General features: G+C 49.9%; 1 protein-coding gene across 3 annotated transcripts in view; it reads right to left on the reverse strand.

Annotated features, from left to right (window-relative positions):
- LOC117218089 (uncharacterized) overlaps window positions 1-26,837 on the reverse strand; it is a 48,378-nt gene that overhangs the window by 15,243 nt on the left and 6,298 nt on the right. The window lies entirely within an intron of this gene.

Consider the following 26,837-nt stretch of genomic DNA (forward strand, 5'->3'; position numbering starts at 1 on the left):
CCCGCGAGAGCGTAACTACCCTTTACGTGCAACGGTTTGCTGCACAAACTCGATGCAAGTTTATTTACGGACACCTGCACGTTCAATTCGCTCGTTCGGATTTTGCACGGCCAGCCGACTGCACCCTTGCCTCTTCTTCCTCCTCCTCCTCCTCCACCGGACCCCCGGACACCGCCGGACCCCCAGACCCCCGGGGATCCGTAGCAGTTTGCGTGTCAACTTTTTACCCCCTCTGCAGCTCTCTCCTCTCTCCCGCTCTCTCTCTCTCTCTCTCTCGCTTTCCCGATTTCGCTCGACGCGTCGTTGAATAAATAACATTAGCCCCGAGGCCATGAAAGGAACAATGATAGCGCGGAATTGTTTCGGAAAGCGAATCGCGACCGACGGTTCGCACCGCCTCGAAAATTAACAAGCCGATAAAAAGTTTATTCGACATCGTTTTTATTATGTCGAGCGCGCACGAGCACCGCGGAAACCGGTAACGACGTCGACGATCCGCGGCGGGGCTCTGCGTTTTCCGCATTATACCGACCGTTGCACCGACTGCAACGCTCCGTGCAGCTTAAAATCCTGTTAAACTCCCGGCCGGCAATTCGCCGCGCGAAACTCTTCGCCAGTTTGTTGCTCGGTCCGTCGTTAAACCGTCCGCGAAACCACCTTCGCCGTTTCATTGGGCGCGGCCGTTTATCTATCGCGCACCCTGCGCTCCTTCCTTATAAAAATCGTCGCATCGATTTAACTCTCGTCGCTGCTGACGCGACGCTTCAAGCGGCTTCGATTTCAGCTAGCAATCGTCGAATATCGTCAGCGATCGTTTTTTTTATCAAGCAAACGAACAATGCTCTGTCCTACCGAGAACGGCGAAATCTCGATCGATCCTAATAAAAAAGAAAGTTCGAGCGACGAAGCATTGAATATTACTGCGCGATCGTTCGTTCTAGCCGGATAAACGAAACATTCCTAAAAGCTTATTTCGATGATCGAAGATGCAGAACGCGCAGCGTTCGTCGGAATTATTCACGAGCATAAAAATAACGATACCGAGCATTTTCGCAACGGTTAATTCTGGAGAATCCGAGACAGCTGGTCAATTCGCGGATCGCTAATGACCGAGAAAGATTGAATATTCTAGAGAAGATGCTGTTTTAAGCGCGGATATTCGAAGGACAAGATACGTGCAAGCGTTCGCTCCATTATCGACTGAACTCGCCGGAGCGCGACGATAAGGGGTTGTTTCGCGTAAGTCGCAGGGACATGGAAAGAAGGGATGGTAATATCAACGTTCGTCATGATTATTGGAAACAGTCCACGTACAGCGCGCTTATTGTTCGGTTCGGCGGCGTGCATCGAACAACATGTCATTGGTCCAATGCCAGGAGACCGCCCCCCTAACCACCGGCAGCTCACCCCTGACTCCGTCAAGTTTCGAATTACGCGACCACTCGACTTTCTATAGCCCTCCATATAGCTTTTTTCCACAGGAGATAAAGACGTTCTCCGCCGACGGCGTTTGTGTTTCAGCCGCGGTCTGTTAACTCGAACCCTCTATTCCTCGGCCAACCCTTCGCGCGTGCATCGTCTGCCATCGAGAGAGAGGAGAGAGAGAGAGAGAGAGAGCCACTTTAATATTGAATAGAAACCTATAACCTTTAACGGGCGCGCATAAGTCGCAGACTCTTAAAATAACCTTTTCTCGTTTCATAATTGCGCACGCTATACGTGGCCGTGGAACGGCCATGCTTGCCATGCATGGTCGCTCTCGCAAGTTAGATGAAGCCTGACGACGAGTTTAGGGGATGCAGGGTGCGGACCGGTCGGGAAATGTCGAACGTAATCACGAAAGTCGAAGGAGCGTGACGAGCCCCGCGGAGCTGCAAATTTTCGCTCTGTTATGGAACAAAAATCGAAAAGGATTAAAAGTTCAACGGAGCAAAGCCCTCGCGGTGTACCTTGGACCGCTATGAAGTTAAATGTACTGTATAAAAATAATGAATATTTAAATACGCATATATATTTAGACATACATACTAATAACAGTTGAATATACTATAAATAAAAACTAAGCCGAATAAAACGTCCGAAAGAAAATTCGGGAGAAAAAGTCAATTTCAAGGGAGTCGCCGTAAAGAGTAAGCGTATCAATCGTTAAATCTAAACACAGTTTCTGCCATCGCGACGGAAATGTTCCAACTGTTTCGGAGACGTCTAAAATTAAACGGATTTTCCAGAAATCGTCGCGACAATTATCCGCAGAAATGCACAGACGTGTGGATCGATTTCCGGGAAATATTTCCGGAGGCGGCAACTTGCTTTCCTATGTTCGACGATATCGCCGGAACATCCGGGTCGATCCAAAGATAGAAAATGCTAAAAATTTGTATTTCCGAGCAGGCGGACTCGCGCTCGCGCGGTTCGATGCACCGTGCGTACCGATTATTTCAATTCCGCAAACCGGTCTCCTGGCAAGTGTTCCACAGGCGGATGCTCCCTGAAAGCTTCGTTTCGGTAAGTGCCGGCCGTGCCAGTAATTTTTCACGTCCCCCTTTTTCTGCGCCCCCGTGCACCGCCCCCGCGCCGGAATAACGAATGGCGCTGATCTCGCTGTCATGTATAATGCACAGATTTACAGCATTCCGCTATCTGACAGAGCTATATGTCCCGGGTCCCTGCCCTCTCCCAGGACCTCGCGACCCCGCAAAAAAATACAGCCGGACGTTAACATCCGCGCCGCGTAATATCCCGTATGCCAGCGTTATTTTCTTCTCCGCGAACAGGGACAGAGAGAGAGAGAGAGAGAGAGAGAGAGAGAGAGAGAGAGAGAGAGAGGGACACGGAGAGAGAGAGAGAAAAAGAGAGAGAAAGGGAGCCGGGGAGAGAAAAGAGAAGAGAGAGAGAGATAGGGATCGCCGTTGCGTACCCCCTTGTTCCTGGATGCGCCTGGACCAGACAACTGATTTTCAGCGCGGGGCGGGAGGGGGTTGTCGGCGGGGAAGCGTGGGAGGGTACAAGAGCGGACGACAAGCCGAGAAGACGAAAGTCGTGAAGAAGAGGGTGGAAAGATCCTCCTCGATCTCGGGATCAAGGGGAGCGTGATTACCTCGAATTTCGGGCTTTCCCGTGCGCCGCTATAAGTGACATGAGCCTGATAAACAACACTTGTACACGACCGGGGAACGATAAGGGCGAAGGGATCTCTGTATTAGCCGGAATATCCTCCGGCGAGGAAAATATTTGTGTTGCCTCGCTTCCGTGAAATTAGGTCCGAATTAGATGGCTCCGCTCTTTCTTTTTTCTACCGCGTTGCCGCAGCTTTCCGCGATGGGCACGATTGATCCTGGCCCCAACGCCGGGGCTAATGATATCGGAACAGGAAAGCCCCGTTCATCGAATTGGCTCGAAATCGTTCCACGAGCCGACACTGTCTCGTCCATTATGCCTGGGTCGCACGATTCCTCGATTAGCTTTCAGAGGACTAGTGTCGAGACTTCTGCGACCGGTATTTTCAAGGGGATCCATATTCGATGCGACTTTATCTACAGGGTGTCCCAAAATGATGGTTCTACCGGGAAACGAGAGGTGCCTGAGATAATTTGAAACAAATTTTTCCTCGGCGCGAATGTAATCCGCTGCTTTGTTCGCGAGTTATTAACGAGATCGAGTAACAACTGCTATCGAAACTTCTAACATTTTTTTAAAAATTCGATTTACAGGAACCTCGTACGATTCTTATTACTCGTGGAGCAGTTTTTATAATTTCCGCGATCCTAAAACGGGAGATCGGAAAACTTGTTCCAGCGTTGGAGTTCAGCTCGCGCCAATTTTCTAGTCCGAGAGCCTCTAGAGAATTGAACCGGCGTCGGTTACCCTTTCGAGAGCGAAAAATTGAAATTCTCGGCGCCCGGTGTCGCAACGGCAGCACGAACAACGCGACGATTTTTATAAGATTCGTATTCATTTGCGAGCGAAGAGAGCAGCGGGCTTTCGAGGCGCGCGATTTAAAAATTTTTCGCATTTTCTTTGCCGGCGCGGCGCGACGCGGTTGCGACGCGGCGGAGCGGACTTTCTTTCGGTGCAGCGCACATTTTTTTAAGGACGACTCCCCCCGTCCTGTGTCCACGTGTTTTTAAACATGCAAATGCGCTTCTCATTTGCATCACTTTATACGAACTCAACAACTGTAATAGCCAAGTCTTTTTTGCCGGGCGGGTCTGGTGGGAGCAACGGTTTCCTTTTACTGGACCCGCTGCTGCCTGCAACTACGGTTCTCAACCCTGGTCGGAACAGTACATCTAGAGACCAACACGCTACGTTGATACGTAATCTCGAACTTTGCTTCTGCACTTTAACGCGCTAATACATTTCCGAGAGGCTAGCGAAGAGCGTCCGCGCGACGGAACAGAAAACGCTGCCCGAGATGAGAAATAATTCCGACCGCGAGTTAGAATTAATCCGACTGAAATTATAGTTTCGCGTGCCAGCCGAATTGGTTTCGAACGAGCGCGTTTAAATATGCACGAAATCAAATTGCCGCGTGTAAAATCGAACAGACGGAGAAGGGGTTTGCAAGCATTTTTCAAAAAATGACCGTAAAATCGACCGTTTTCACGCAGCCGAGATTCGTTCCATCCCTCTTACCGATTCGAACACGGCGAAAGCCATAATCGAGACTCTATCGAGGCGATTTTAAGAACGAAGTACGCGTACCCGAAATGAATGGGTAAACTTAGGGTGTACGTAAACCGAGGCAAACGCCTAACAGCTCGTTTATGAAAATTGGATGAGAGATCGATCGACGATCGCCGATCATCCCGTGCCGCTCTCGTTCCCAAAACTGGCGTTATATACACTGGGGTCGCAGTAAATTATTCAACCGAGACTTCGTCGATCCCCGAGATTCCGGGGTCCGCCGATAAAAGTAAAATAAATAATAAACGACGGCGTTCTCTTATCGGGCCGGGCATGATGAAATTTGTCCGGGCATGCATAATACATGCGGAAATGGCGTCGAACGAGCTGGCTAGGCTGTGCTGACTTCTTGTCTATAATGGAATCTGCGCAGTTCGCCCAATTTCGGGAGGGATATAAAGCAAAGAAGCCGGTGGGTAACATATAACAGGCCAAGTCATTCAATTTACAGGATCCCCTTTCCGTTTCCAACTCATCTCGTTCCAGCCTCGGTGGCTCCAAAACTGAACTGAAGATGAGCCAAACTCATACCCAGACTTGGCTAACCGCGGACCAGGTCGAGCTGCACCCTCCAGCGATGGCTACGAACCACCGTACGCGCAATAATCCGGATCTCGCTCCGTTCCACAACCGCGAACCACGGTCGTTTCGATTTTTCAACCCTAATCGCACAGCTTTTTACAAATTCTCGTCGCGCGAGATGTCCGCCTCGTCGATCCTTCGTTCGTCGAGCCATAAACGAACAACGCCAAAATCAATCCGGATTGCTCGAACAAATTCTTGTACGCTTCCTCTCGGCGAATGCTTCTCCGATGCGACGAAACGAACGGGAGAAAATGTCGGCCAACTCCTCGAGGTTATCACTGGTTAATGATAATATCTCGGCGACAATCGCGGAAGACGCAGAGAATCGCGTTCGCGGCACGAGAAAAACGAGCAAGATTTCGTTGGACTAACCCAGATTAAATCGCAACCTCGAATCTCCGGCAAATACGGCTTAAGCAGCTTTGCTTAGCAGCCGTGTCTACAAACTAGCAAAGTTTCCCCAAAGTTAACATCGATCACCCCTCGCGCAACTTTATCTCCCAGTTTTCCTATACTTTTTTTTATAAATCGTGGATACTGCGAGGAGGTGTGCCAGGCTGTTCGGTCGTAGTTCGCGAAAGTGTAATATTTACTTTTAACAAACCTTACGCTGCGACGACGTCCCCGTTTCTCCCGTACCGTCCGCCATCTTGGGACAAGGAAATCGCGATCGACAATTCGAGTTCCACCGTTTTGCAAAAATACCGTTCGTCTCGGTTCCGCTGTTTTTCTATGGATATTTATCCGCAGAGGGGGAACACGCGTACGAATTGTTTAACATCCGTAATTCAACGTTCGCCGCCCCCGTTTCTCGCAAACCGTCCGCCATCTTGGGACAGGAAATCGCAATTCGTGCCGAACTAATTCGAGAAAAACGGTTATCAACGCGTTTCCTTTCAGAAATCTCCGCCGCGAGGTTTGTCCCCGATCTAGCCCGGCTCTGTGCGCCATCTTGGAACAGGAAATTACGATCAATTCGTGCTCCACTTTTCCCAAGAATGCTTCCAATCAGGTGCCAGTTAGATTTCCGCGAGAAACGCGTACCGACGTTAAGTAATCGGCTGGAATTCTCCGAGCCCTCTCCTCGAGATCTCCAATTTGGGGGAAGGTACGCTCGGCGGCCGCCATTGAATGCGCTTTTGAACGAGCTAATGAACGACCACGACGACGACGACTCGCGTTCGCCGGCCTCGTACGTGTACGCCGTTATTGTTCGGCGGACGCGAGAGTCATTAAGCGCAATTTTTAGTGGCCCGAGGGCGATAATCCTCGAGCAGCGCCGCCTTCTTGCCGCATCGAAAGAAAAGTCATTAAGTGGTAGCTAACTTGAAACTGGCTCGGGGAAGGGAAAAAGCATCGGCCGCGTCTCCCGCCCCGCATGGAAAATTCATTTACCCGAACCGCATTTAAACGGGCCGAGTTATGGCCGAATCACTTTCCGTGCTCGTAATTACCCCGGCTATCTTCGCCGCGAAAATATTAAGCGATCCCACGAGCCATCCTTCGCCCGCAAAATATTGGATTGTTGCGCTGCCCGGCGATCTTAAACGTTATTTTATCTTAGGCGGTGAAACGTCCGTTTCATCCGGCAACGAGATCCGCGACGGCCGTTTCGAAGATTCTGCTTTATTATTACATGCAGGATGTTCAAAATTAATTCCGGGAAATTAGGGGTTCCTGGGGTCATTCGAAGTAACTATTTCCTTTACAACAATTTTCTCCGAGGCCAGAAGAATGTAATAATAAATAATAACGAATAACGCTGTACGAAAGCACGCGAATCGATTTGTTCACCGAAAAATTAACCCTTTGCGATAAAGTATGAACCGAGAGACGCGACCGAAAATATCAACTTCGTCTCTAATCCAATAAATTGTGAACGCAACGTCAGCGTTCCCGCCGCTCGCGTACACGCGTAAAATGTAAAGAGGCGCGCCTTCGTTTCGATATTAAAGTAACATCGACTGCAACGGGTTAAATATCGTCGGAAGCGAGCCGTTCTATCGGCCGGCGAACGTTAAACGCGAGTAGGTCCGACGGTAAACGTTCTTTTTGAGGGATGGCCGGCAGATTCGCGCGTAATGAAATTAGCATTCCATCGCGGCGATTTGTTCGGCGCGCGTTTCGCGTGTACCATTGCGAGCCACCGATGACTGTCCGGCGATATTAACGTTTAATCTGTTAGTGCTCCGTTGGCGAGATATCTGGGGTAATTGCCGTGCAGAAGCATTTATAATCTCGCGTTCTTTCGGCTCTCGCCGGCGCGGCGCGGCGCGGCGCGGCGCAGGTTCATGCATATTCGCGAGGGTTTAGCGATAAGCGATGACGAGCCGACGGTAATTTCGTATGAATTCCCCGGGAAATATGCAGACGACGCGGAATCACGACTATTTTCAATTCGCGCGACGTGTTTTGCTCTTTCCTCGGCCGGTGATTTACTAGCGGCCGCGTTCCCATTCCCGCCAACGGCAGCTAACGCCAGCAACGCGAGCGACGCCGGCGACGCCACCCCCGGGGACCCCTGTGGCCACCCACGCGCCTAGGCGAATATTGGTTCCGTGGTCCCCGGCAAAGAGAGCCCCCCTTTAACCGGCAATTTACAATTTTTATTTCGTTATGGCGTCGCATACAGAGCGTATGGAGATTGTTATGTAAATCCGATCGCCCAGTGTCGACGGGGATCCATTAACCCCTTAACGATCAAAATGGCGTACCGTGGCATGGCCAGTCGAGTCGAGTCGAGTCGAGTCGAGTCTCCTCGGCTCTTGTCGCACTTCAGGTGTACAAGCGTATTTCGGCATTTGTTTCGGCAGACATTTTATCGGAACGAGCCTCTCGCGCCCTCGAAATGTTTCGACGAAGCGGAACGATCGTCGGGATTTATCAAATTGAGATTTATCAAACTGATTTGTCGGATTGCTGGATAAAATGGACAAGTATCGCTTAAATTGACCCGTTGCCGCCCCATCGAGACGGATTTTTCTGTTCTATTTTGTCATAAATGCGTAATCCTTCGTACTCGACCGGCGACTCTGAGACGCCGTTAGCAATTGTTACGTCTCGTTTCAAAGTACAGTAATGTCTCTCTAATTGACGCTCGGATTGTCCACAGAAATGGGCAATCTTGGAAGAGGAGATGCGATTATTCGAGGCTTGTACCTCGTTTTTATACTGACCGAATGTCAACGGCTGTAAAAAACGAGACGCAAGGCTCGAATAATCGTATCTCCTCTTCCCAAATTCTTCATTTTCGTGTACAATCCAAGCGTCGGTAAGGGAGACATTACTGTAACTTCAACGCTATCGAATCTGTTTATACATTTAAAAAACCGTTAAGGTAACTGTTGCACGAATCGCATGATTCAATTTCGTACATATAAAATGCACCTAGTTATACATATAAAATAGAAATACTCTAAGTCAGAAAAACTGTTTTGAATCTCGAGTTAAAATGGCTCCGCGTTCAAGTAAATGTAGACGGACGATACAAAGCAATGTTCTTTCTCCACGAAGAAATTACGACGATCGAGAAGTACTTTCCAATGGTTGCAACTGCGAGGATAATGGTACAAGGTGTTAAACGAGGAACTACGTAAAAATCCACGGGCGCGTAGGAGCCAGAAGGAAGGTCAGAGATCCCCGATGGGCACCGGACGGTTTCGTGACGTCGATTCCATCGATACCGGGATAAATTGCGCCGGAAACATCTGTCCTCCGGCGAAAGAAATTCCAGGGGCCCGGGGCCGAGAGATATTGGCCTCTCCTGCCGAGGAAAATTAATACCCTGCCGGTTCGTTAAACGCCGTTAAATCCGAAAGGCGTTCGTTCGGACCCGTATCCCCGCGCCGGCTAACGAGAACGAGGCATCTGGCGCGGTGTCCGATCGGTCCGCCTCGTTCTCGGCAACCTATAGTCGTAAAATATTCTCTTTTTTCCCCCCGGGGGCCGTCCCTCTAGAATCTATAGCGCCGATCGGTCTCCGTTCGTTTTCGGAGCGGATCCCTTTCGAACAGGTGGTAGAGCAGGGACCAACAGGTAGGAATCCGGGTCCGACGGTACACGGGTCAAGAAATGCATAAATTAAGCTCGGGGGCGCGCGCTAAAGGGTCCAGTTCCCGCTTACGAACCTGTAATTTATTCTCGGCTACGACTACGTCGTTCGGCCGGCGCGCCGCGCCGACCCGCGCCGGGGACTATTCATTAAGACGAAGGGCTGAATTAAAGCGGGCCGCTCGCGTTCGCGCCCGCGCCCGCTCGATTTTACCGATCCAGAGATCCCGAGATCCCGTGCCAGGCCGCCTGCTGCTCTCAAGGCGTTCGATCAATTTTCGGCCCTTTTCGATTTACCCCACGAATATTACGATTTCCTAACGATATCTCATGCGATCGTCTTTCGCTGACCCCGAGGGGACCGAATGGTCGCGGGCTGTTTCGACGTTGCGTCACCGTTCGGCTTTCATAAATGTTCCGAATCGATGTTAGTTTCCTTATTGGTTCGGAGAAAGCCTGGCTTGGACCGTTAACCCTCCACGGTCCACATTTTTTTTTATACGAGCGTAAAAAAGTTGATGCGACTCGAAAAGCCCGGCAGATATCAATCTTCGCGTATAAATGGACAACGAAATCGGGCTAAAGAGAATGGTCGATAGGCCACGTGACTTGAAAGTCACGCCGAGCCGCAGAGATTTCAGGGAAAATCCTCGGCGATACAGTTTTTCTCGTAAGTCCTTTTCTACTCTGTTCTCGGAGCCAGTTGCTTCCGCGATGCACGATTATGTCCCGTAATTACGGGATTAATTAATCGGACGTGCATTTCTCGCGCATCGACGAAATATTTTCTATCGACACCGATCGAATCAACAATTTTTCTCTTAGGTTACTCTTGGCTGATTTCTCTCAATTTTAGTTATTTCGACGCTGTTCTTATTCGAACGACGCTTATTCGAAGCTTCGTCGAATCGATCAGAGGAGGTCGGCTAATTAAACCGTCCGCGCGATTTACGGACGAGCCGCTAAAATGAAGAATTACCAGAAAAGAATATGTGGCGCGTTGACAGATATTGATGACCGGGCTGCTGCTGGGTGTCGTTACGCGTTTTACGAAAGATGCAAGAAATCGTTGATCACCGTCAGAGCGACGGGCGGGGCGCGGAGGAGGGGGTGCAGAGCCCGTGGCGTCATGAAACTTTCATAAAACGATCAACAGGCTCGGCGGCCTTAGTTCCACGGAATCGCCGGCTCGACAGCTGGGATCCGCGGCAAAAATTATGCAGATCTACCCCGGAGATTCTGCGACGAACGAACGACGTGGACCGCCGTTAGATACGCGAGGCGCCGCGCGAAACAGCTCCGCCTCGCCGAGAGATAGCGAAAGGGGTGGACATATCGTGGGGACTTATTTGGCGGAGACTGTTCCGTCTGGCCGCGTTTCCGGCTAGGGGATGCCACGGGATCGGTCATCGAGCATCCCAGGGAGCGATTCGAGCGCGGGGGTGGACACCGGTCCGGTAAAATATTGCCGGGAGATCGAGGGCGATGCCGGTGTCTTCGAGCTGGTTTCTCGAGAATAGAGCGGAGAACAAGAAGAGGAAAAGACAGGGTGAGAATGTCGGTGTGCCTTCTCTCTCTCCCTCTCTCTCTCTTTCTCTCTCCCTTTGGCTATCTCTCGCTCTTCTCTCTCTTTCTCGCTCTCGTTCCCTCTCGCGAGAGACACCCAGGGGTGATGGCGAGTGGGAAAAAGCCCTGTGCAATTGCAATCCGGACAAATATCCGGAGCCGAGACGAACAAAGAGAAAAGAGAGGGACTGCAAGCAGAGAAATTGTTCGGGTTACTGCGAAACGAAACGAAACGAAACGGAACGAAACGGAACGAGACGGAACGGAACGGAACGGAACAGAACGGTTTTCTCGGGCCGCTATATATATGCGGCAGTCGATAAACCGCGCCTGCGTAGCTCAAACAGAGAGAGAGAACTACCCCCTGGTCTAACCCCGTAGACTCTCAGGGGGTGCTCGCCTCTCGCTTCCTGCACGCATACCTCCGTTCCGCTTTCCCGCGCAGGGGTGTGGATTAAAGATATTAAAGATACCCGGTCCGCGGCCGTATGCTCGTCCTCGTCCTCGTCCTCGTCCAGAACCGTACACGCGACGAGGAGAACCGAGGACGCCAGTCACACCCTTTCCGCATTTCAGGGTCTATGGATCAGAAAGCATTTGCGCACCCTGCTTTTCGGGCACGGTCTCCCTCGTATAGAGAGATAAATACATAACTGCCTGGAAATATTGCGCGAAGCAATTCGCTCGAAATTATTAGATTCGTGCGAAAAAAAAATGTTGCGGCGTCCCCGATTTCGCGCGGCGAAAGTTCGACGATCCCGGATTTCATGGGGGAGAAAGAAAAAAATGGTTCGATCATCCATGCTCGGTGCGAAAAGTTTTTTAAGAGCCGCGAAATTGCTGACAGAGAGTTTTTATATGGGAATTCGGTGGACACCGGCGGCGGCCGTGGTTCGCGAATTTTGAATTCGTCGAGCTCGTTCGAGCGTACGCGCGCGAGTGGCGTTGTCGAACAGGTTCTAACGAAGGGACCCCGAGCCGGGAGAGAAAAATTGTTCGAAATCCGATTTCATAGACGAATTGTATCCAACGAATTTATAGATTCGTCCTTGATAAACGGTCGAGAAAAAATTTGCGACAGAGTTTGCCTTTTCCTTTCGGCGGAAACGAACGAAAGTCGAGATAAGAGTCGCCGATTGATCGACGAAAAGCGACGACGAATGGCGATAATTGAACAGGTCGAGGGCAACCGCAACAGGGTTCCCAAATTTCCACGCCGTATTTCCGGTTATCGAGCTATCCCTGGCCGTGCCTAGTGTCTACATATCGCGCAACGGGTGCTGTGCTCGTCGTTGTTCATTTTCGCAGCGAACCGGTCGCCGATCGGTCTGCCGCCGTTGGATCGAGCCCTGTAAATAATTCAGCGGTCGTAATGGCCGGCCACCTTCGCGAGTGACCGTGACAAAGGGCGGAAAATCACGGAACCGAGCCGCGACTCGTGTGTGCACCTGCAAGGCGTCCGCGGGATTTTTTTCTCCAGGGGAGAGGCTGAAATATCGATTCTCCTGCGCGTCTTGAACGAACCGCACGCCGGATTACATTGGCGTGCAACGGTGTAACCGTTGTTGGCCGTCGAGGACAACGTGGCCGGCCAGAAAGAGAAAAGTGAGGAGAGAAATGTAAAGAGGGGGGGAAAATAAAGAGAAGAATAAAGAGAAAGAGAGGTGAACAAAGAGAGAGAGAGAGAGAGAGAGAGAGAAGGGAGAGACCTCGCGTTTCTATGCAAACGAATTTACGTGCGGCTGCTTTTCACGGTCTCGGAGCAACAGGACGCCGGAATCGCTCGTAAATATTCGTTCCCCCGATGAAACAGTTACTAGATGTCGGGGAGCGCGATTAATATTCATTGGAGAAAGGGGAGGGGGTCAAGAAAGCAACGGAACGCCGAGAGACTCGCATAATTACAACTCCCGGCCAGAACGTGGCCGTCGGGATCGCGGAATTTCGATTTCTGGAACACTGTAACAACGTTCACTTGTGCCTCGTGAACGGAGATCGTCCTTGACTGACTGACTGAACCGTCATTAAACGTATAGGCGACCGAGTATAGGACCCATCGATTCATTACTATTCCATTCGCCTTACTATTTATTAGCTTCGATTGATTTCTTTACGGTTGACCGACTCGCGTATGCATGTGTGTGTGTGTGCCATCGAAAGGGCTGGAAACGCCGCGCGTGTCCATAATAGATTCGAAGTTTGATTTCAATAGAGGCAAGAAGTTAATCATTAATAATTACCGGGTTATTTATTATTCCATTATCGGAAGACCTTCGTTCGTTATTTATTATTCGCATTCGATGCAGATAAATCAAGGTTTCCCCGATCTTTATTATTTCATCGCGTAGCCAATCGGATCTTTATCGATGCACCGCGATAGAACGCGGAAGAGTATACGTTTTCGCTATCGGAACCTACTGCGACCATTAATAACGAAACTTTATCCTACCCGTTAAGAACGTATGTATAATTCATACTTTCGTCGATGGATTTTCAATTCTCTTTAACTTCAACTTGTTCCACGCGAACCGATGAATACATTCATGCGATCGTTGTTCCCCCGATTACGATCGAGTCGTATTTATCCATTACGTTTAAACAACGATTTTCCTCGAGACTGATCAAGCCTGCGGGACTAATTGGACGCGTTTAGCCAGGATATCGTGTACGCGAGGGCGATGAAAATCGGCTCGAAAGCGACGGAAAACAAGGAAAATTGAAACGTCGCGGGTTCCAGGCCGGAGCATCGTCGAATCAACGTTAATTCCATTAAAGAAATATTTCCATTATCAAATGATAGCACTAATACGCCGCTCGTCTGAACGTGCCAGGCGTCCGACCACTTATGGACGCCGACGTAATTGCAGTGCGCGGGTTCTCGCGCGCGCCCCGGCTAATTAACATTGCATTAACGACCGGTGACCACCGTACGACCAACCCCCCCCCCCTCTCTCCCGCCCAACGCACAGCGGACACGGTTTTTTCCCCTTGAACAAGCCAGGACCGTCGGAAACCGGCTGCGATTTATCGGGTTCATCGTCCACACATTTTTCTGTGTATCGTCGCGCGAACGTTACGCCGTTTTAATGGCCCCTAATTTTACAACGGATGATTTATTTTACGGCTCGGATGTTAATTGCCCGGCTAGTTTTTCTTGCTCCTCGCCAGTAAGAACGAGACCGTCTCCCCTCCTCCACGCCTTATCGATGATTAATAAGACACCGTGAACATTGTCCGGATAAGGGGCCTTAACCCTTTGCGACTCTGGAACGCCGTCGGAAATTGTCATGCCGCAGTTTGAGACGGTCTTTAAGTGCATTCGATTGCATTTCGCGAATGTACTACACGACAGATATTTCTATTTTATTTCTACTTTATTTCTATTTTATTTCTACTTTATTTAAAGTATAATAGCAAGCAATGTTTCCAATTAAATGTAAAACGATATAACGATGAAAATATTTAGCCTACTTAAATTGAATTTATATATATTATTATTTATATATAATAGCAAGCAATGTTTCCAATTAAATATAAAACGATATAACGATGAAAATATTTAGCCTACTTAAATTGTATTTAGCACGAGATCGTATGGACACGGATTTTGCGGAGCACAAATGTTTAATCTTGAAGGCACCATAATAAGCAGCCTCGCTATGTGCTCCAGCGCAAGGGGATCAGCACGAAAATACTCGATCCAGTTATCAGAGTCTCGATATTAACGAGTAGAAAGTCTAAGATCGTTGCGTTCCCAGTTTGATAATATTTTTCAGTGATCCAACAGCAGTCGATAGCGGTCTAAACAGATGAAAGAAATGTGTACGCCCGGTGTAGCGTTCGTCGAGCGTGTCGGAGCGGACAAGTCCTCGGACCCTCGCCTCGGCTCGGCTCGTCGAGAGTGATTTTTCTTGATAGGAACAGGACGGTGTCGCGGCCGATGCAATTCGATGGTTTATCGCGCGACATTTGTCGAGCTAAGCCTACACGCCCACGCAACTCGGCGTATCTTTCGTTTCGAGATACCGTGATTTATTGTTCCGAGCAACCATATCTTGTTGTTCAATTTCGAACCCTCCCCCTTGGATCTCTGGGCCGGAATAATGCATTTCTCTTCCTCCGAAAGCGGGAACTACGGTCCCCAGATTTAAGTAACGATTGCCTCTATTTCGTTGTCGACGACAATAGTTTTCTACGATTTCGACGAACGGTTCCGAATAACAATATTCAATGAATTTTACAAACAAGTTAGCAACGACGTAAGGCTTTCAGCTGCGCTAGAAAACTATCTCGTCCATGATCGTTAGAAACATACGATAAAATTTAACACTTTCTCGTCGCATCGTTCGGAAAATTTGCGAATGATCCCGCCGACAGTCTCGCACGTTTTTAGAATGATCGCTATAGTTTGCCTTGGAACGATTCGCCGAGGAATTGCGCGTTCCGCCGTTTCTCATCGACGGCTGAATCAACGCCGTCTAGAACCCCGGCATCGGTTAACAGCAGCGTTCAATAAAAATTTCTGCATAAAGCCGAACCATGCCCGAACACACGGCGAAAAGTTTTTCAGCGCTCTCTCTCTGCCCCAATTAATCTTCCTGTAATAAATTCTGAAAAATGCCGATTTTCCTGGCGACTCTCGACGATCCTGCTCGCGCCGGTTTATCGAATCGATCCAATCACATTAATCTGGCACGGGATCCCGGCCGCGCCGCGGCATGTAACTCGAATAAATATTTAAAAAGATTGTTTTATAAAACGCGAAACGATTTGATCTCTGCTGAACGCTGATTTCCGGAAATCGATGATCAATCCGCGCGATTAGTTCGTACTCGGCGCTGCGAGGAACAACGCAATCGGATCGATGCAGCGCGGTAGCGTGTCCATTAGATAAATTAGCGGCGAAATGATTGGAAAATTGAAAAATATAGAACGCAATGCGGGCAACGTGATTTTTCTAAACGAACTTCCCGAGAAGACGCGCGGGGGGGGAGGGGGGGCGTTGCGCTCCACGGAAAGTCATAAATTCCGATTTAACGCGATACTAAAGTGCCGGCGGAAAGATGGCGGCGGGATTTCGTGGGTTTCGGGGCGCGAGAAAAAGGCAGAGAACACGGACGGACACGCGTTTACACGTTCGCAGATTCGCGCGGGATTTATAGGAGAGCAAATGGAAGGTTTGCGGTGCGCCGAGCCACGTATGATTAAATGTTACAGCGGAACGGCGACTGGCCGGACAGCGTGGCCGCGGGGAAAGACAGTAATTATACGATAACAATCGATATCTAATTTTCCCCCACCCCTGTCGCGCCAACCGGCTGAACTATGCCTGGCTGCGCGTTAACACACGAAAACGAAGAAACGACGCGTTTAATCTCCGGTTCCCCGTAACCGCAGCCAGATCGAACACGACCGCAAAATACACCTGTAATTCGATACACTACATCCTGACTGGCAGATGGAGGTGTTCGCCGTTTCGCCCACGCCGTCGAACGGGCCAGGTAAAAACCGAAAAGGCTGAAAGGGAGACAGGAAGCTCACGGAAAGACGGGAAACACAAACGAGGGACCGTGGCGGGGCGGACAGGCTGAAAGTTTCGTTTTCGTCTAACGCGCGCCACCCCCGCGGACGAATCCAGACGTCTACCCCGCGTCGGCTCTCGGGCTCTCGTCATTCCGACGGGTTTTCTTGTACCCGCGCGAAGAATACACCCTCTCTCCCCCTGCGGTTTCACACGAACGCCGCACCCCCGGTGAAATTATTGTGCTCCCCGCTGAAGTTTCAAAACACTCTCGAGAGTCTTCGCCGGGGGTGGATTACACCACTTTAAAAATTGCGGAGGATCTTTTTAGCCTAAGCGATAGCGCGGACTCGTAGGAAACGAGGGACAATGGTCTGCCGCGTCTGCTGTCTCTCTCCGGAAGTTGTAGAATCACTTTCAATTCGATGGATTCGACGGACGGGGTAAGAGTCGACGATTTTTCGTTTCGAAGAACGAGAAAAGGTGGAACTGTTGCAGCGACGCCGCGCGTTTCGTTGGAAACACGGGATTAGAAGATAGTCTCGCGAACCTTGAGATGTACGCGCGATAAAAAGCACCCAGCGGATTCTCTATTTAATTCATGGTTTGTGCTAAAAAAGAATGAAAAGTTGCGGTAGACGTAGAGGTTCTACGAATACGCGTACGTAGCAGCGACTGTACGGTTCTTTACTTTACGCATAGCGAGGCGGTCGCCGCGCCGCCATTTTGTCGGGCAGGTGAAATGAAGAATAGACAGAATGAACCGGCTCGTAACAAAATTTCCGTTCTTCTCGTAGCTTTTTCATTAAAAATTGCCAAATAATTGCGGGACGAATGCAATTGAGACTTTTTGATCGCGCGTTTCGCCGTGCGACATCGAAATAAACGATAACGCGGGGGATGGAACGTAAATTTTCCGGCGGATTTGCCGCGCGTCTCCCCGCGGCTTCCCGGGAACCGATTGCCAAAACCGGCGGAAATTCTGGCGACGTAATGGCGGCGGTTCGAGCCGCATTATCGCGGCGGCGCAAGAAATAAAGCCCTAAATCACCGTGGGTTTCGAAACTTTTCCAACAGGCGAATAATAAAATCCCGGCTCGCGGGTGTACATCGTTGGCCAGGAGAAAGAAACTCCCGCGTAAGACCACTTGAGACCGACGTCGGATTAATAAGAAGAGAATACCGAGCGTTACGCGGCCCGACGCAGTTTTATTAGCCATTACCGGAGGGCCACGTTGTCCCGTGGGAATTCTTTTGGATCCCTTTTGTCCGCCGCGTCACAATGCCGTTACGCCGGTGTGGTAAGTAATCGCATTGTTCTACGGGAACATGTCCGCCGAGCGAGAGGGTGAGTGAGTGAGTGAGAGAGAGAAAGAGAGAGAGAGAACTCCGGAGCTCTTCGCGGCCCGTGAGTCCGTGAGCTCGTGAGTCAATTAATGGCGCGACCGTTCGAGACAAAAGAAATCTTCTTCGAGCCGGGCTGCCCCCGAACCGTGACCTACCACCTAGGGGGCTGTAAACAAAAGCGGGTCGGCAAACAAAGTTGGTAGCGAAGGCAAACACGATACACCACCGCCCTTCAAAGTGTCGCGCCGTAAAGTTGAAGTGCAAGGTACAAGTTCAACCCTCCACCCCCGGCGACCTTCGATCCGACGCGGAAACTAAAAGTATGATATCGCGAACCGAAAATTCTCGTACCTCGCCGCGTTGAACTCCAGTTTTTGCGCGATCTTTCTCTTCGCATGGTTAACGAGATACGCACAGTTTCTGGGTAGTGTTTCATCCCCCTCTGTTTATTCATCGCTAATAATAAATGCTTGTATGCTGCGATACCGCGGGTTATCGCGTCATTTATTTCTTTTAAATAGAAACGAAGCTTCGCCCTCCGTTTACAGATATTCGAAGGAAAAAAGGACACTTGCCTTTACCGTTAAAAAATCTGAGAAACGGCTCGGTCGCAAGTGCCGCGGAAGAATTAAAAATATTTGATTTTGTTTCGACAGCTGAGACGGTGGAGCGACATTTCCCAAGGGGGAAGGATCCGAGAGAAGGAACGCGGAGGAAAATAGAGGGCTGTTCCGAATAGGGGATAGGTAGGAAAGCATCGCGAAAGAATGCCACGAATTGGACGTGGCAAAGGTGGGCCGAACCCCTTAGGTCGCGGGACAGTGGCTCGAAAAGTGGCTGCGAACTGCTGTAACGTATGTGTACGTTTTCCACGGCAAGTTCAGCGATAAATCTTCCCTTATCGAGGCTCGCGTGTCCGCGCGCGCTCCGCCACCACATGCGCGCGCGAACACTCGCGGAGGCGCACGGTCGCACACGAGGACACGAGAGAGCGAGAGGGTAGACGCGTGAATGGACAGACCGAGGAGCGAGAAACAGCGGAATCTGTTACGCCGCGGCACGAGATCTCACCCCCGACGCCGATGTGGAAATAATTTCAGTTATGAAGTCGTTCATCGCCAGCTCCCTCTCAATAACGAATCTCCTCGACGCGCAACACGCCTGCAAGGGAAAATTCCGCGCGAACTTGCCATGGATTTCGATGGCCCATCCTCTCTTTCTCTCTCACTCTCTCACTCTCCTTTTCCGGAACGATTCGCATTTTACTCGCCCCCTTGGGATTTCACCGAATTAAGTTTGATCTCGGTGGAAACGATCGTGTCTCGTTGACATAGTTTCCCCGCTTCTGGCTGGACACGCTCCGGGCGACTTGCAGCGCTGTTGCTGACATTATCGGGCCGATTTTTCGGACGAGAACTTCACGACTTTCCACTCGATCTCGCCGAACGGCATTGTCCCGAGCTGCGAATTCGCGAGCAAAATTGTCTTCTATCAATCACGCGAAATTCTACGAACGCGTCGCGAGCCGCGCGAATCGTTCCCCTAGCTCTGGAACCAACAGTCCACCCCCGTTAAAATTCCGAATTTCAGATCTATAATTATCGAGATCACAGATATGCTTCAGCTTTTCATCCAGAAGCAGCTTGTGCGATCTCTTGATAAATATGATCCGTGGCATTTTGCCGAACATATATGAAGGTTCTCTCGAATGCGTGAAGTCCGCAAGCTATCAGCTTCGAAACTGCTGTCTGCTTATTCCAGGCCAACGTTGATGTTTTTCACCGGGTCTCGCGCGTAAAAATATCTCCGTTTCTCTTTATAGCGATTTACTTTACAGTAAAATGCTTGTGCAGAGCAGATCACGGGTCAAAGACGAAGTTCCGAATTGGCCGTAAATGATATTAGCAGGGGCGGGGTTAACGTAAGCGCGTGGAAGCCTGCCATTGTTAAATAACGCGTCCAAACGACCGTGGAACAGCGTTCAGGAGCACCGTTTTCCGACGAATTAGTTATCGCGCTGGAACAGCCCGAAGTTACCACCTTGTCGCGGTCCTCTACATAGCTAATAAGGTTGCCAAGACAGGAGCGCCGATGGACCATTGATTACCTATCAACCAGCTATTAATGTTTACGTACGAACTATCCGAAATAGCTAGCTGCACGCCCATCGATATCTCGAACTTGTGCAAGAATCTGTCTCCCTATCTCTCTTTCTTTCTCTCTCTCTCTATCTCTTTCTCTCTCTCTCTCTCTCTCTCTCTCTCTCTCTATCTCTATCTCTTTTTCTCGATCTCTCTCTATCTCTATCTCTTTTTCTCGATCTCTCTCTATCTCTCTTTCTCGATCTCTCTATCTCTCTTTCTCTCTCTCTCTCTCTCTCTCTCGAGCTTTCTTCTTCTCTCTCCTTTCTGTTTCTCTCTCTCTTTCTCGATCGCGTGCGGAATTTATTCAACGAATCGAACGCTAGACAAAAGCACGCGGTTGTTTTTCGTGGCCGGAGAAGAGCGAAGAGGAGGAAACGATGGAAAAGAAGGTAACGATTTCGGGATCCCGCGGGCTCTAATGTTCTCGGGGATCAGATCGCCGAGTCAGAAAGGATGGACTTTAAAGAAGCGACGCGAGACAGCTGCACAGCCACCTCGAAGAAACGATTTGATGCGGGGATAAAGCGGTTAGGCCCCTATCCGTCCTCCATTCCGCACGGTCTTCTCATCCGTGTTCCTCTCGGTCCTCTTGCTCGTCGGTGCTATCCGTGGCTTTTTCTCCGTTCGAATGGGAGGGAGATGTGTATCTCTGAAAATAGGATTGGTGCGGCACGCATTGTGCCGAGGACACTGTCTCTCCACCTACCCTCCTTCGTATTTATAGTCCTCGGCTTTTCCGCCGTGCTTCGCGCCCTACGACCGCTTAATTCGACCGCTCGCAAGAATACAATCGTCTCTCTCCGCTCCGCTCCGCTCTTCTGCTTCGCTCTGCTCCGCTCCGCTCGGCTCCGCCTCTGTTCGAAGCCGCGCCGCGCCGCGCCGCATCATTCCGCTCCGCTCCTCTTCGCTCGCGAAAGAACACGGCGTGAATGGTTCTCGCAGCTCGCAACGAGAAACCGGGGGTCCAGGTGGAACCAGCTACTCGTGTCACTTTTGTGGCCTTTTAAGGCGCTCCACGGGGATCCAGGAATAATTCACTCGCCCCCATTGAGATGCATCGTCCCCCATGAAAACGCGGAGGATTCTCGGACTCCGTAGAGTTTGCTGGATTCGAAGGAGAACACGGCAATTAAGAAATGTTGAGGGCAGGCCGCGGATCCGAGCAATTAGTTTCTCGTGGAATTTAATAGAGCCGCGAAGCGAACAAACAGCTTTTCAACTGCTATTTTTTCGTGCCGAATGGACGAACGGACAACCGTGCGCCGTCGTTCCGCTCAAACATCAAACTCTTTAAATAACTGAAGAACTCTGTTTCACTCTGTTCCACTCTGTTCCATTTCGTTCCATTCCGTTCCATTCTGTTCCATTCTGTTGCATTCTATTCCACTCCGCTCATCGGCTTCGGCTACACTCCCCCCCGCTCCTCCTCTCTCGCGGATCCGGTAGACATACAATTCTCTTTCTACGGTCATTCATAATGCAAATCCACGGTTATCAATTTATAGCTAGCCTCGTCCTTCGCGTTCTACCCCGCGGGTCTACTTAAACCGATCGCTTAATAAGACTCTCCTGACGGACTCCCGAATCAAATCCTTAATTAAGCTCCCGACTATCTCCGCTCCCTACCCCCACCCTACTTCCCATTTTCCTCTTCTCTTTGCTCGAAGGTCCGACTCGCGGAAATGTTAAACGCGTAAACGCCGCAACAAAATTTCGCAGCCCGGAGGTCTGAATCATTTGGACGAGCTTGCCACAGATCGGGCGAAGCTGTCGGAATATGATCCGCGCCACCAGATCGTAATTTTGTTAGAGAATTCGGTCGCGGTTACCGTGCCGCGTACTATTCTTAGTGCAAACGATTTTATCGGGGACACTATTTTCTGGAACAGCGTGATACGATACTCTGTTAAACTGTAAATATTTCAGGCAATGATTTCCAATTCTTATTTCATTTGAATCCAGTTCAGATTGTCTCGGCTCAAATATGGAGAAAGTTGGCCAGATTATTTGCAGTACGCTGGAAAAGCGTTCTTCGGTAAGGAAATTTCCTAAAAATTACCATAAATCGGAACTCTTGTAAAATCTTTGACAAACTTTTCTCGCGACCGAATTGGCCACGGATTTGAAGATCGAAGTCTCCTCTTCCCAACGATACCATAAAACTTGACCTACGATTTCTTCCAGTCGTTTCATCGAGCTTCGATCGAAAGGCGTGCCGCTTCGATCGAACTTGCTTCTCATTCTTGTTCTATAAAACGGCGAGAAAACGATCGTACATCAAGTTTTATGGGCCCGTTGCGAAGAGAAAGCCACAACATTCAAATCCGTGGTAGTCTCGATTCGGTGAAAAGTGTCCAGCACCCTTGGTCGCATCGAATTTCAGTTAATTCACGTACAAAGGGGCGAATGGGTGTCGAACATTTCTGAAAAATCGGAAATCCAAAGTTGGAATATCGATCGGAACGAACGCGTACGCCCGAGACGTTAATCTGCAAGCTTGTGAATCGTGTTCCCGGTCCGTTCGCAAGTCGGAAGCCGCGATAAATGCTAAACAAAGAAATCGGGCGCCCTTTGGGTCCTAGCCGGGCATAATTCATCCGAGAGAAAGACAAACGGGTCTGCTCGAGCGACGCAGGGCTGCATAAAGCCGCGAGAAAAAAGTTCCCGGCTCGGCATTAAACTAAACTAAACTAAACTAAACTGTCCGGGGCCGGGGCGTTTTCTCCTGCGCCCCTGTGTCCCTGCGTCCCTGCGCCCCTGCCGGGTTCGCGTTCTTTTCGCCGGGCATTTGTGGCCCATTTTCACAGGCCACGGTTTTTAATGCGGCCGCTCGCAAGGAATACCTTTTCTCCAGCCATGAGGAAACTAATCGGAACACCGGTGAAGAGAGAACGGGAGAGAGAAGAGAGAGAGAGCGCGAGTGCGTCCATCCGTGGACGCGCAGCGCCGCCAGGTGCGTCGTGATTTACCACCGAGCGCTGGAAGTCGATCGAGTCGACGGTTCAGAAAGTGGCCGGGTAGAGACCCGGGAATCGGTCCCCTCCGTTATTAAAATTTCTCACGAGTCTCTCTTTCTCTCTGGACGCCTCCCCTGCCGCCCCTCGGCGGCCTCCATCGGCCACCGTCGGCCTTCATCCCTCTTTATGAACGATAAAGCTCTGGTACGAGGAGAAAATGCGACTGCCGCCGATAATCGTGCTTCGCCACGGTCTTCTGTTGTATCAGGGATCGAGAGAGAGACTCTCTCTCTCTCTCTCTCTCTCTCTCTCTCTCTATCTATCTATCTATCTCTCCATCTCCCTCTTTTCTCTCCCTTTTTCCCTCGCCGCGAAATCGATTCGGAAACAACGTTCGTATTTGGTATCGGGCCGGCCGATCTCGCCTTTCATTGCGGGGGGTGTAAATAAAACCGTCTCCGGGGTTGATCGGACTCGCCGAGAGAAAGAAAAGTCCGGGCAAATGTACCGTGCGGTGCTCGAACCCTCGTGTCGTCGCTATTAGGCTGTTGCACCGTAAATGCCGACTCTCGTCCGCAGGGTTCCAGAGGCTGTTAGCTTTTTAAGTGCTCCACGAACGCGCGAGCTACCCCCTTCGTCGATCTTCTGCCCGATTATTGACTCAGGTGGCGATTTTTCGGATCTCGCCCCGTTTCCCGATCGGCGACAATGTTCCCGGGATCGTTTCCCGAGCGACACCGTTTCGCCCGATTTTCAAATGCTCCGAATTTTTAGCGACTCGGCTATCCACGCCGTAGAGATAAATTCGGGATTATCGTTCCGTTATATTTTCAGCGGGCGTACCACCAAGCCGAAATTAAGAAAGTATCCTCGTTTGCCTTAGGATACGCGCAATAAAATCCTCGCAACGGAGTTTCCATTTGGTTTATGATTTTTCTCAGAAATATTGCCCCGAAGTTCTGCGATCGCGAACGAGCGTCGTCTCGATTCGTTTAACATCGAGTTCAATCTCTGCGAAACCGCGCAGCAATAATCTCGCGCAGCGGGCTTAAACGTTGGTTGTTCAACTCTCCGGTCCGATTCTCAGTTTTTCGTCGATCCAAGCGCCGAGGACTTGATTGATTTAAAGAGACGCTAATCCACCGCTCTCAGCCGCCACATTCCGTAGAAAACCGTCGGATAATTGATAGCAGCGTTAATAGCTGTTTGTATCGCGGCATGTCCGAACAGTTTCGGCGCTCTCCGCGGGTTAAAATTAGACCGTCGTGGACGTGGAACCGTCGAGCCGATGTTGTTTTCCGTGTTTCGTCGTTCGACGACGATTTTAGAACGGACGATAACGCAACAACCGGTGGAAGAAAGTTCGAAATGTAAAATATGGGGAGAACGATGGCGCGCGGTGTCGGCATTGAGCGTAAAATAGGATGGGAAACGGTGTAGAGTCGAGTTGTGAAATGAAATGGAATATTTTTCTCCGTAGCGTCGCCATTTTGTCAGTCCGCGCTCCCTTTTTATGTAAAAAGCGATTCAGATCGCTGGGAATTCAGACTGATTATCCACTTGGAAGTTCGGAGCACTCGCTAAGAGAGGGAAAGACAACGAAAGAGAGAGAAAGAAAGAGAGAGAGAGAGAGAGCGAAGGAGAGTGCACCGCTATCGAAGGTATATTTTCCTCAGCATTCTACGCGACGCGGTGTATAGACGCTATTATAGATCGATTTTCTATCTATAAAAATTGCACTAGTTTATTAAATGTGGATCGTGTCGGTACCGCTTCAGGAAAGTTCTACCCGTCGGTTTTCTGCATAAAAATGCACTTTTGATACCTGATCGTTAACATTGTTTCTCCCGTTCCTCGAACATATTCAAAACCGAACAGATGCGAAAGCTTGAAAACTGAACGAAATATCCACGTTCTTAGCTATCATTTCTTGAGCTCGTTGCACAGTATTTTTTGCACCGTATCATTTTCATTATTATCAAGTACATCTCGTTGTTGAACGCATCAGAATCCAGTTGCTGAAACGCTAACAAAGCGATGGAAGCTCTTGTGTCCTCTTGCCAAGTTTTATAAGAATTCCCGAGGAATTCTACGCATAAATTTGCCTCCGACGAGAAAATGTTCTGGATCGATTAAATGGGTAATTAAAACGACAGACGCCCGATTCGTTTGATCGAATACGTCCTCCCAGGTGTGGACCACGTTTGATCCCCCCCTTTCGTCCCGCGCTACCGCAATATTCCGTGGCGCAGCGATTTTCTTTAACCACAGACTGCAATTACGGGCATCGTCGGCCATTAGAGACGTATCAATTGTCGCGAGTAATTCGGGGGAAAAAAAAAAGGAAATCGTCGAGCAGAAAAGCGCGCACGGTTCGCTGGCTTATCGTCGAGCGACGAGAGGGATCGCGATTCGAACTGTTGAATACATCGGCGGGGATCGCGCGCTCGGCCCGAAGTTCATAATTAATTTCCCCGTATCGACGGGGGCACACACCACTTCTAATCCCGTGAACTCTCGCGCGGCGACTACGGTAATGAAATGCACCCTTACTTTACCCCCTTGACGGGATATTACTATTTTTCCCTGCCGATGGAGGCTGCCCCCCCGCGTGCCGGGATACTCGCGCCGGTTATTAACAGGCGGCTTATATTGCCCTGGCACCGGGTATTAAGTACGCGACGGTATGCAAGTCTTGCCGGCGTGTTCCCACCTCTCCCCCCCCCCCACCGGCCGCGGAATGAAATTTTGGTTGGTGCAAGTCTGACGGATATGCGGCCCCCGGTCTCGTCGAGGAATCGTTGAAATTTAACGACGTCGCGACGCGACGCGACGGGACGCGACGCGACGCGACGCAGCCGTGTGTATCGGGGCGAGTTCATAAATCATGCGCGCGTCCACTTGCTCGTCGACAAACACTTGCCTGCTCCAGTTCGAATGTCTGATTAATAATGCCCGATGTGTGCGCTCCGCGTCGCAGATTGCCTCTGTTGTCCCGCGAACAACATTTAATATCGCGAGAACTTTCCGCCGAGTTTCTTGCCGCTATAGCATCCCCGGCTCGCGCTTTCAGTTTTCCGCCCCGAATTTCGTCTCCCGAGAGCCTTTCTGCCCGGCATCCGAAATTCGATCGATTTTTTTCCCGTCCGATCGCATGGAAAGCCAAGGATATACAACCCCCGAAGAATATTACGTCGACCGACAGGCGGTGGTTTTCCTTTTTGATCATGCTTGCGGCCGCTCGTCATATATTTTGGAAAGTATTTACCGTGGAGCCGTTTATCGTCTTTAGCGCAACTGCTGAATTAATATATTATATTATATATTATATTATATATTATATTATTATTATATTAATATTAATATTTAGAATCTGAAAAAGAACCCGCTTACGAAGAAGCGTAAGAGAAGAAGTAAAACATTTTCGAAAGTACTTATTGTCGAGCCATTAGTCTTTCGATTATTTTTAATCCAATGGATGAATAATGATATTTTAATGCTCTGGGTCAGAACCAACCCGGATCCCGTCGTCGAAGTGGCGAAACAACCGACAATCTTATCAGTCTTATTCATTCGAGCCAATGAGAGAGAGAGAGAGAGAGAGAGAGAGAGAAGAGATTCAAATTCATATAAGTGCAATTTGACTCGATCTAAACAAGATAAAAATCTGATAATTCGATGCAATCCATGCGGTAGATTTTCTCATCGTCACGAGCGTCACTGTCGCATAATATTCGAAAACTATGCGATTGAAACGAGCTTCGGCCTAATCGAAACGATTGCATTAACGTTTTCGGCCGAGCGGTCACCGTAATTATTTCGTTTGAACGGTCCTCGAGAGTCCGATCGCCCTTTGACGCGGGCCAACGATATTTAATTCGAACCTTCGAATTATATCATCGTCGATTCCTCCGGCCGGAACAACGGTTGTACGGGAATTTTTCCCAAAACCGCTAAATAATACCGGGGCAGCGAAGCATT

This window comes from Megalopta genalis, chromosome 1, assembly GCF_051020955.1.
Source record: "Megalopta genalis isolate 19385.01 chromosome 1, iyMegGena1_principal, whole genome shotgun sequence".
Lineage (NCBI taxonomy): Eukaryota > Metazoa > Arthropoda > Insecta > Hymenoptera > Halictidae > Megalopta > Megalopta genalis.